The sequence below is a fragment of the Colobus angolensis genome, unplaced genomic scaffold (assembly GCF_000951035.1).
Source record: "Colobus angolensis palliatus isolate OR3802 unplaced genomic scaffold, Cang.pa_1.0 Scaffold12, whole genome shotgun sequence".
NCBI classification, from domain to species: domain Eukaryota; kingdom Metazoa; phylum Chordata; class Mammalia; order Primates; family Cercopithecidae; genus Colobus; species Colobus angolensis.
This window is the reverse complement of record NW_012113141.1, coordinates 3,907,810-3,915,246: the sequence shown is the minus strand read 5'-3', so window position 1 is coordinate 3,915,246 and position 7,437 is coordinate 3,907,810.

Below are 7,437 nucleotides of genomic sequence, written 5' to 3'. Positions count from 1 at the left end.
GCTGGGGAGTGCAGCTGCCTGTGGCCGGGGATCGGAAGTGCCACGCGGAGCCAGAGCAGGGGCTCCTGGCGCACGGAGCGGTTGTCCCCTCAGACGCCTGGGCTCCCGGAGTGGTGGCCCGAATCCGCTTTCTATGGCTGCTCCGCCCCCTTTCTTGGCCGCAGGGCCTGCTCTCTGTTTCTGTTCCAGATCCAGGAGGCTAAAGAGGTGTCCCGCAGGATTTGGAGGTGTGGTGGACAGTCAGCCTCCCGGTGGAGGGAGACTCCCTCTTTCTTTCACTATGGTCTTGGTGCCCTCACTAACCATCGACCCCTTGGATCTACCCATTTTCCAGACACCAGGCCAGGGTGCACGACTGACCTGTGGTCCTAGCCAAGAGGACCAAGGGCTGAGCCTGTGAGGAGAGAACCCTGGCTTCAGAGTCAGACAGCCCTGATTGAAATCCTAGCTCTGAACCTCAGTTGCCTCATCTGTGAAATGGGTGTTAACTATAGCACATAATAGATGCTCAGTAAGTGATAACTGTCCTCCACTTCCATCCCTGACGCCAGTAGCAACTGCAGCATCCCAAGGTGGAAAGAACCAAGAGTCAGAGAGGAGCGCTTGATGCTGGTGTTGCAATGGTGTTGAGACCAGGTCAGGAGTCAGTACAAACAACCCAATAGAAGATCCATGCTCTTGCTTTACTCTGTAAATATGTAACTAATAACTTGCAAATAAACTATATTTCAAGCAATCCAGTGGTGGGAGTTGTGGAAAGGAGATTTTTTTTGTAATAACCATGGAATAAAGAATCTTGGAAATGATGCCAAGGTTTTGGAGGACTGGTGCATTTAAGAAGCAGGTTCAGAAAGCTAAAGTATATTATATTCCAAGCATTCCAAGCTACATCAGAGCATCCAGTTATTTGGAAATGCCACAACCAAATTGATCTACATTAAATTCGGGAAGAATAGAGTTCCTCTTTCTCCTCTTTCTGGTCTTTTAAGATGTGTGTTGGCTGGGTGCAGTGGCTCAGGCCTGTAGTCCCAACACTTTGGGAGGCTGAGGTGGAAGGATTGCTTGAGCCTGAGAGGTTGAGGCTGCAGTGAGCTGAGATCACACCACTGTACCCCAACCTGGGTGACAGAGCAATACTTTGTCTCAAAAAAAAAAAAAAAAAAGACATACAAAGTCAAGGTCCAGACAGGATTCTGTGTGTGAGGACTGACGGAGCAAGAAAGTTAGAGGGTGTATGTGTGTGAGAGAGAGAGAGAGAAAAGAGAGAGAGAAAAAAAAAAAAGAGAGAAAGAAAAGAGAGAGAGGAGAGGCTGGGAGATGACCAGGCTGGAGCTTCACAGCTCTGGCCCTCTACAAACCCAAGCCCACCAAATGATCTCAGGATAAAATGGCTTCCCTTCTCAGGGTCTCAGTTTTCCAAGCTGCAGAGTAGGGACCCTGTGGGACAGAAGGAAAAAGTCATGGAATAAGGATTGCCCCTTTTCTGCTGTGGGGCCATCTCAGAGAGACTCCCCTAGAAAACTCAGGGGCCCCAGCTCCATTCCACCCCCTTCTTCCTGCCTCAAGGAGAGCAAGTCAAGAGGGGCAGGTCACAGCTGGGGCCCCAGCAGTCTGCCTCACCAGCCGTGGGCTGCGGCCTTCCCTGGAGCCAGCCTTGGCAAGCAGAGAGCAAAACCTCTCCCTGTTTCTTTACCCCCACCCCCTTCCCTGGGGCTACAATGGTTGCTTTTATTGGCAAGTATTGTGTGTCCAAGCTCTCTTCCACTGAGGAAGGCTTTGTTAGGAAAAGGGGACATGGGAGCATACCTCAGAGTCTGGGCCAGAAGGTGGGGAGAGGGCAAGGTGGCCCCAGATTTGGAGTTGAACGGGGCCAAAGAAAGAAATCCCCAGGTGTAAGCTAGGAATCCTCCTAGGAAGTCAAGGTCCGGGTTTTCCAGTGTCTTTCTTGAGTCTTCGCACAGGAGAGAATGGCTTGGGTGTGTCTCCCAACACCTAACACAACACTTTCAGTCTAAGGCCCTGGGGGAGAGGGATGCAGAAAGTCTGTGTTGGCTGCCTGGAGCCAGCAACCAATTGAGAAACCTGATATGAGCAAGAGAAAGTCTGAAAACCAGGTAAGGAAAAGGTAGAGAAATGTGCTCTAGATGAACATGCAAGGTCACCAGTGGGGACCCCAGGGACGCTGGGGACTCTGGGAAGGAGGAGCTCAGAGGGAGATTTCACTGCCGTGGATCAAGCTGAGGATTCCACAAGGGAGACAGAGAGGAAGCAATGTTCCTGGTTGGGAATGGCACGAGCTTGGGCAGGAGGGGGCAGCCTGCCATGAACCTCCCAGGCAGGAGGAGAAAAGGCTGGACTAGCTAGAGCCCATGGAAGGCTCCTGTGACAGGTAGGTCAGAAAGACAAAGTGGAGATGTCTATCCCCAAAAAGTGACTGTGGCAAGAGTTTGAAACAGATGGAATGAGTGGGCTGGGGCTTGGGCAACGGCCCAGGATTTGACCCTGAGGAGGAAGGTGGTCCCAGCCTCCACCCACGTTCCTTTGAGCATAAACAAAAATGCAGAGATTTGGAGATAGAAGGGTTTGGAGGCAGTCTCCAGTCCTGTGCCCCACCCCACTTTATAGTTAGGTAAACTGAGGTCTGGAGAGGAAAAGAGACTTGCCTCTGGTCACACAGCTAGTTTAGAGGAGGGCCAGTTCCCCTGGCTTCAGATCCAAGGCACCTGCTCTCTTGCCTGTAAAAGCACAGCCTCTGCTGAGCACCAGCTCTCTTCCTCTCTTGCTCCATCTTGCAAGACAAAGATGAGGAGGTTCAAGGTTGAGACAAAATATCCCCACCTCAGCGGGAGTCCCAGATGCCCCCACAAGGAAGTGAGAGTGTCAGCTTGTGACAAGTCTCTGCAGCAAGAGGTCAACAGCTCTGCGAGAGTGACCCAGAGGCAGGGGGTCCAGCAGGCAGCTATCATTTGTTGAAAACCAGCTGCTGTGCTAAGTGTTTACCTGTTTTATCCACACCTGGAGGAGATGAGGATCCTGAAACACAGGAGGAGGGACCTTGTCTTCTAATCCATGGTGTGACAAGTGACCAGCAGGGCTCTGAAATGCTCTGGAGAAGAGGAGTTCCACCCTAGCCCAGTGAAAGCCATCACCATCCACCCTGGATAGCCAGTTAGGAAGTCAGACAGCCGGACCACCCTAGTCACCTCTCTCACCCACCACATCAATCCCTTCCAAGTCCTGCGGAGTCGACTCCAAAGGATATTCCAAATACAGTAACTTCTTTCCGTTTCAAATGCAACCCCCTCTCCCACCAGGCCACCAGCAGCCCTTCTCTGGACACTGCTGTAGGTTTGTCCTAGCAGATATCCCCACTCCTCTCTGGGCCCCGGAATCTCTCCTCCAACTACACCCAGAGATGTTTGAGACATCACGTGGCCCTCTCTGCTATTAAACCTCCAAAGGCTCTGTTCCTCTTGGAACAAAGATCAGACTCACTGTGCCCACCTTCCTGCCTCTGTTACTGGCAAAGCTGGTCCTCTCAAAAAAAAAAAAAAAAATGAGGTATTATTCTCTGTTCTGTGCCGCAAAGTCAGTATGCAAAACTGAGAGTGAGCATCAAGCAGTGCAGGCTTTATTTAATGGCCATGGAATCGAGAAGTGGGAGCTTGGCTCACAAATCAACTGCTCAGCTTGTGAGTGCTGGAAAGTCACAGATATAGGGCATCTTTAATGAAGACATTTTGCATTGAAAACAAGGGGAGGAATATTCATGTCCTTTCTGGGAATGGGCGGAGAACTTCTGGGAACCAGAGTTGCCACCTTCCTTTTTATCCTTTCATGGTTTCTTCCAGCCATTGGCATGGTGATTATCAACTGTCATCATGCTGGTAAGAGTGGCATTTAGCCTGGAAATTAGATTATAATGAAGCTAGAGGTTCTTCAGAGGTCAAGTGAACTGTCATCTTGGATCCCACCAGTCTTAGCTGCTTAGTCATGAGGGGGAACTTCTCACCTCAGATGTCCTGTTTTCTAAAGATAAGCAGAGTTAAGATGGGGTGAAAAGTCACTGAGGTCACGTACACTGAGTAATACCTCCACCACCCTCCAGCCTAGCTCCTTGCAGGCACCTTTGCACAACAGGCTGTTCTCTCTGCCCCTAATGCCCAACCCTCTCTCTTCTCCTAGTCAACCCTGCTACCCTCAGATATCATCCTTTTGAGTTCTCTCTTCCCCAGGCCTGTCCTGGCCTCCCAACCAGGTCAAATCCACCTGCTTTTGTACCCTCTCTGGGCCCCTGCACAGCAGTTTTCACTGTTGAGTGTCTCCTGATTCTCTGTGATTCACAGATTAACATCTGCTTCCCCCAGACTGTGAGCTTCACAGGGAACAGGGACCACATTTGGGGTTCTCTCCTCATTGTATCTCCAGTGGCTACCCTGTGTTGGGCACACAGGAGGCCCTTAATAAATATTAGTTAAATTAGTAATCAAATGAACAGAAGTTAGAGAAAGAACAGTTCATGGAAAATTTGGCAAGTCAAGCATTTCCCAGAATAATCATTCCAGGGGAAAACTTGAGACACATGCTTGGAAGTTCTGAGTGACCATCAGCGAAGATCACCAGGCTCCGCAGTCAGGCAAGGATGCAGGAGACGTGTTGCCTTTCTGAGTTGCCAAGCCTTGAAAAGATATTAAAAATAACAAAAACAACCATCATAGCTAATATTTGTTGGCCAACCCCTTTATACATTTACCTCCACTCCTGCAGCAACTTTGCAAGGTCAGCATCCTCATCCCCACTTGCAGAAGAGGAGTCCAAGGCTCTGCCACTGGGCAGCTCCCCCAGTGCTCACAGCGCTCATAGCTGGTAAATAGCAGAGCCATATTCAAACCCAAGTCAGATTCCAGCTCCCAGGCTTCCAGGCACACGGTGACACTGCCAAGAGATTCTCCTACCTCCACCTTCTTGGAGATCATTCAGCTCATTTTGTTTTCCTTGTTTTTATTATTATTATTATTATTATTATTATTTTGAGATGGAGTTTCACTCTTGTTGCCCAGGCTGGAGTGCAATGGCTCAATCTCGGCTCACTGCAACCTCCGCCTCCTGGGTTCAAGTGATTCCCCTGCCTCAGCCTCCCGAGTAGCTGGGATTACAGGCACACGCCACCAAGCCTGGCTAATTTTTGTATTTTTAGTAGAGATGGGGTTTCACTATGTTGGTCAGGCTGGTCTTGAACTCCTGACCTCAGGTGATCTGCCTGCCTCCACCTCCCAAAGTGCTCGGATTACAGGCGTGAGCCACCGCGCCCGGCCTCTTTATTTTATAAAACTTTTTGGTAGTGGAAATGACAACACATACAGAAAAGCACCACCTGCCTATTGTACAGAGGGGCAGACTGAGACCCAGAGAGCAGAGGTGACTTTGCAACACCACATAGAAAGATCATTCAGGGGCAGGATAGCACCTCAAGTCTCCTGGTTCCTGGTTCATAGTGATCTTAGAGCATTGGTGATATTGGTTCCCCCTGCCCAGGACTATGGCCTTTGGTTATTCATTGTTAGTTCCTACCTCAGCCCAAAGGGAAGGAAGAGGAAGAAGAGTTTGAGTCTCTTCCTGCTGCTACCTGAGAGCCATGGTCATGCACAGCAGCTCTAAGCCAGTGGTTCTCCAATCAGGGTCCCCCTGTGCAGCAGAATCAGCATCCCTTGAAAGTTTGTTAGACATGCACATTCTCAGGCCTCATGCCAGACCTACTCAACCAGAAACTCTGGGGAAGGGGCCCAGCAATCTGTTTTAACCTGTCCTCCGGGGGACTCTGATGCATGCTCAAATTTAAGAATCACTGTTCTAAACAAAACCTTGAAAACTGGGACCAGGTTGGGAGCAATGGCTCACACCTCTAATCCCCAGCCCTTTGGGAAGCTGAGGCAAGTGGATCGCTTGAGCCCAGGAGTTCAAGACTTTCCTGAGCAACATGGCAAAATCCTGTCTCTACAAAAAATACAAAATTAGCCAGGCATGATGGTGCACCTGTAGTCCTAGCTACTTGGGAGGCTGAGGTGGGAGGATCACCAGAGCCCAAGGAGGTCGAGGCTGCAGTGAGCCATGATCACTTGACTGGATGACAGAGTGAGACTGAATCTCAAGAAAAAAAAAGAAAGGAAGAAAAAGAAAACTGGAGCCAGATGAAGACTGAGAGCAAACTCACTAACTGAGGATCTGTGACTTGCTCCTAATTCAAGGCCGCCACCCTCATCTCCCACTCCCCGTCTCCAAAGCCTGGGCTGGTGCTGCATCTGAACTCCAGGAGTCCGGCAAAGCTCCAGAAACCTCCAGATGTGCGGGAGAGGGGCTGTGCCTCGTGGCCTTCTCCTCATGACCCTTCTCCTTTGTTTCCCCAGCATTCCCTCTGCACATTTTTTGGCAAGTGTCTAATGACTGTAGCTAGGAGACAAGGATGGGTTAAGTTAACCACAGTGATTTGTCATGCATTACAGAACAGCTGATGCCCCCGAGACTGGCTGAACCATGAGATCAGTTAGAAACAATGCTGTTTGTGCCCTGTGTGTAGATGCTGTGTGGTTGTGGTTACTGAATGTTGGGGAGTGCAGGGAGAAGAGGTCTCCTTGTGTTTGTAAGGAAGGATGCCAGAAAGGCCAGCTGTCCTTTGGGAGTTTTGTTTCTGCCATTCCCTCTTCTAAAACTATAGGTCTGTGATTGCAACATCGGCATCCTCCTAAGCAAAGTCCAAGTGCGGCCCCTGGCATTGGCCCTCTGGGGTTCCAGAAAGTAAGGCAGAAAGCAGTGATCTCCCCCATTTCCTGGTGCCCCTATGGTATAATGGAAGGACTCAGAGCGATTTGTCCAGGGCACATTTCTTACCAGCTTTTCTTAATCCTAACATCCTCTTAGATACCATGGGTGACATCCTGCAGCAAAGAGGGGCCCGACCTCCATACTGTTCCTTTCTTTAGATCAGTAAGGGGACTTTGGCTTACATGTCACCAAACACATTAAACATGGCTTAATTTATTATCTCATATAAAAAGGAATCCTGAAGCAGGCCAGTTCTGGACCTGGTTAATTTGGCAGCCTGACAGAATCTTCCAGCATCTCGGTCCCTTCTTCTTCCACTTTGTCATGCTTGGGGATTAGTCTCATCCTCAGGCTTGTTCCCTCTTAGCTGTAAAATGACTGCATTAACTGCAGGCATTACATATTCACCAGATGGAATGGGGACCAGAGGCAGTGGAAGAGAGAGTCCTTTCTTTTTTTGTTTTTGAAACAGAGTCTCCCTCTGTCACCCAGACTGGAGTGCAGTGGTGCAATCTCGGCTGACTGCAACCTCCACCTCCCAGGTTCAAGTGATTCTCCTGCCTCAGCCTCCTGAGCAGCTGGGATTACAGGCATGCATCACCACGCCCAACTAATTTT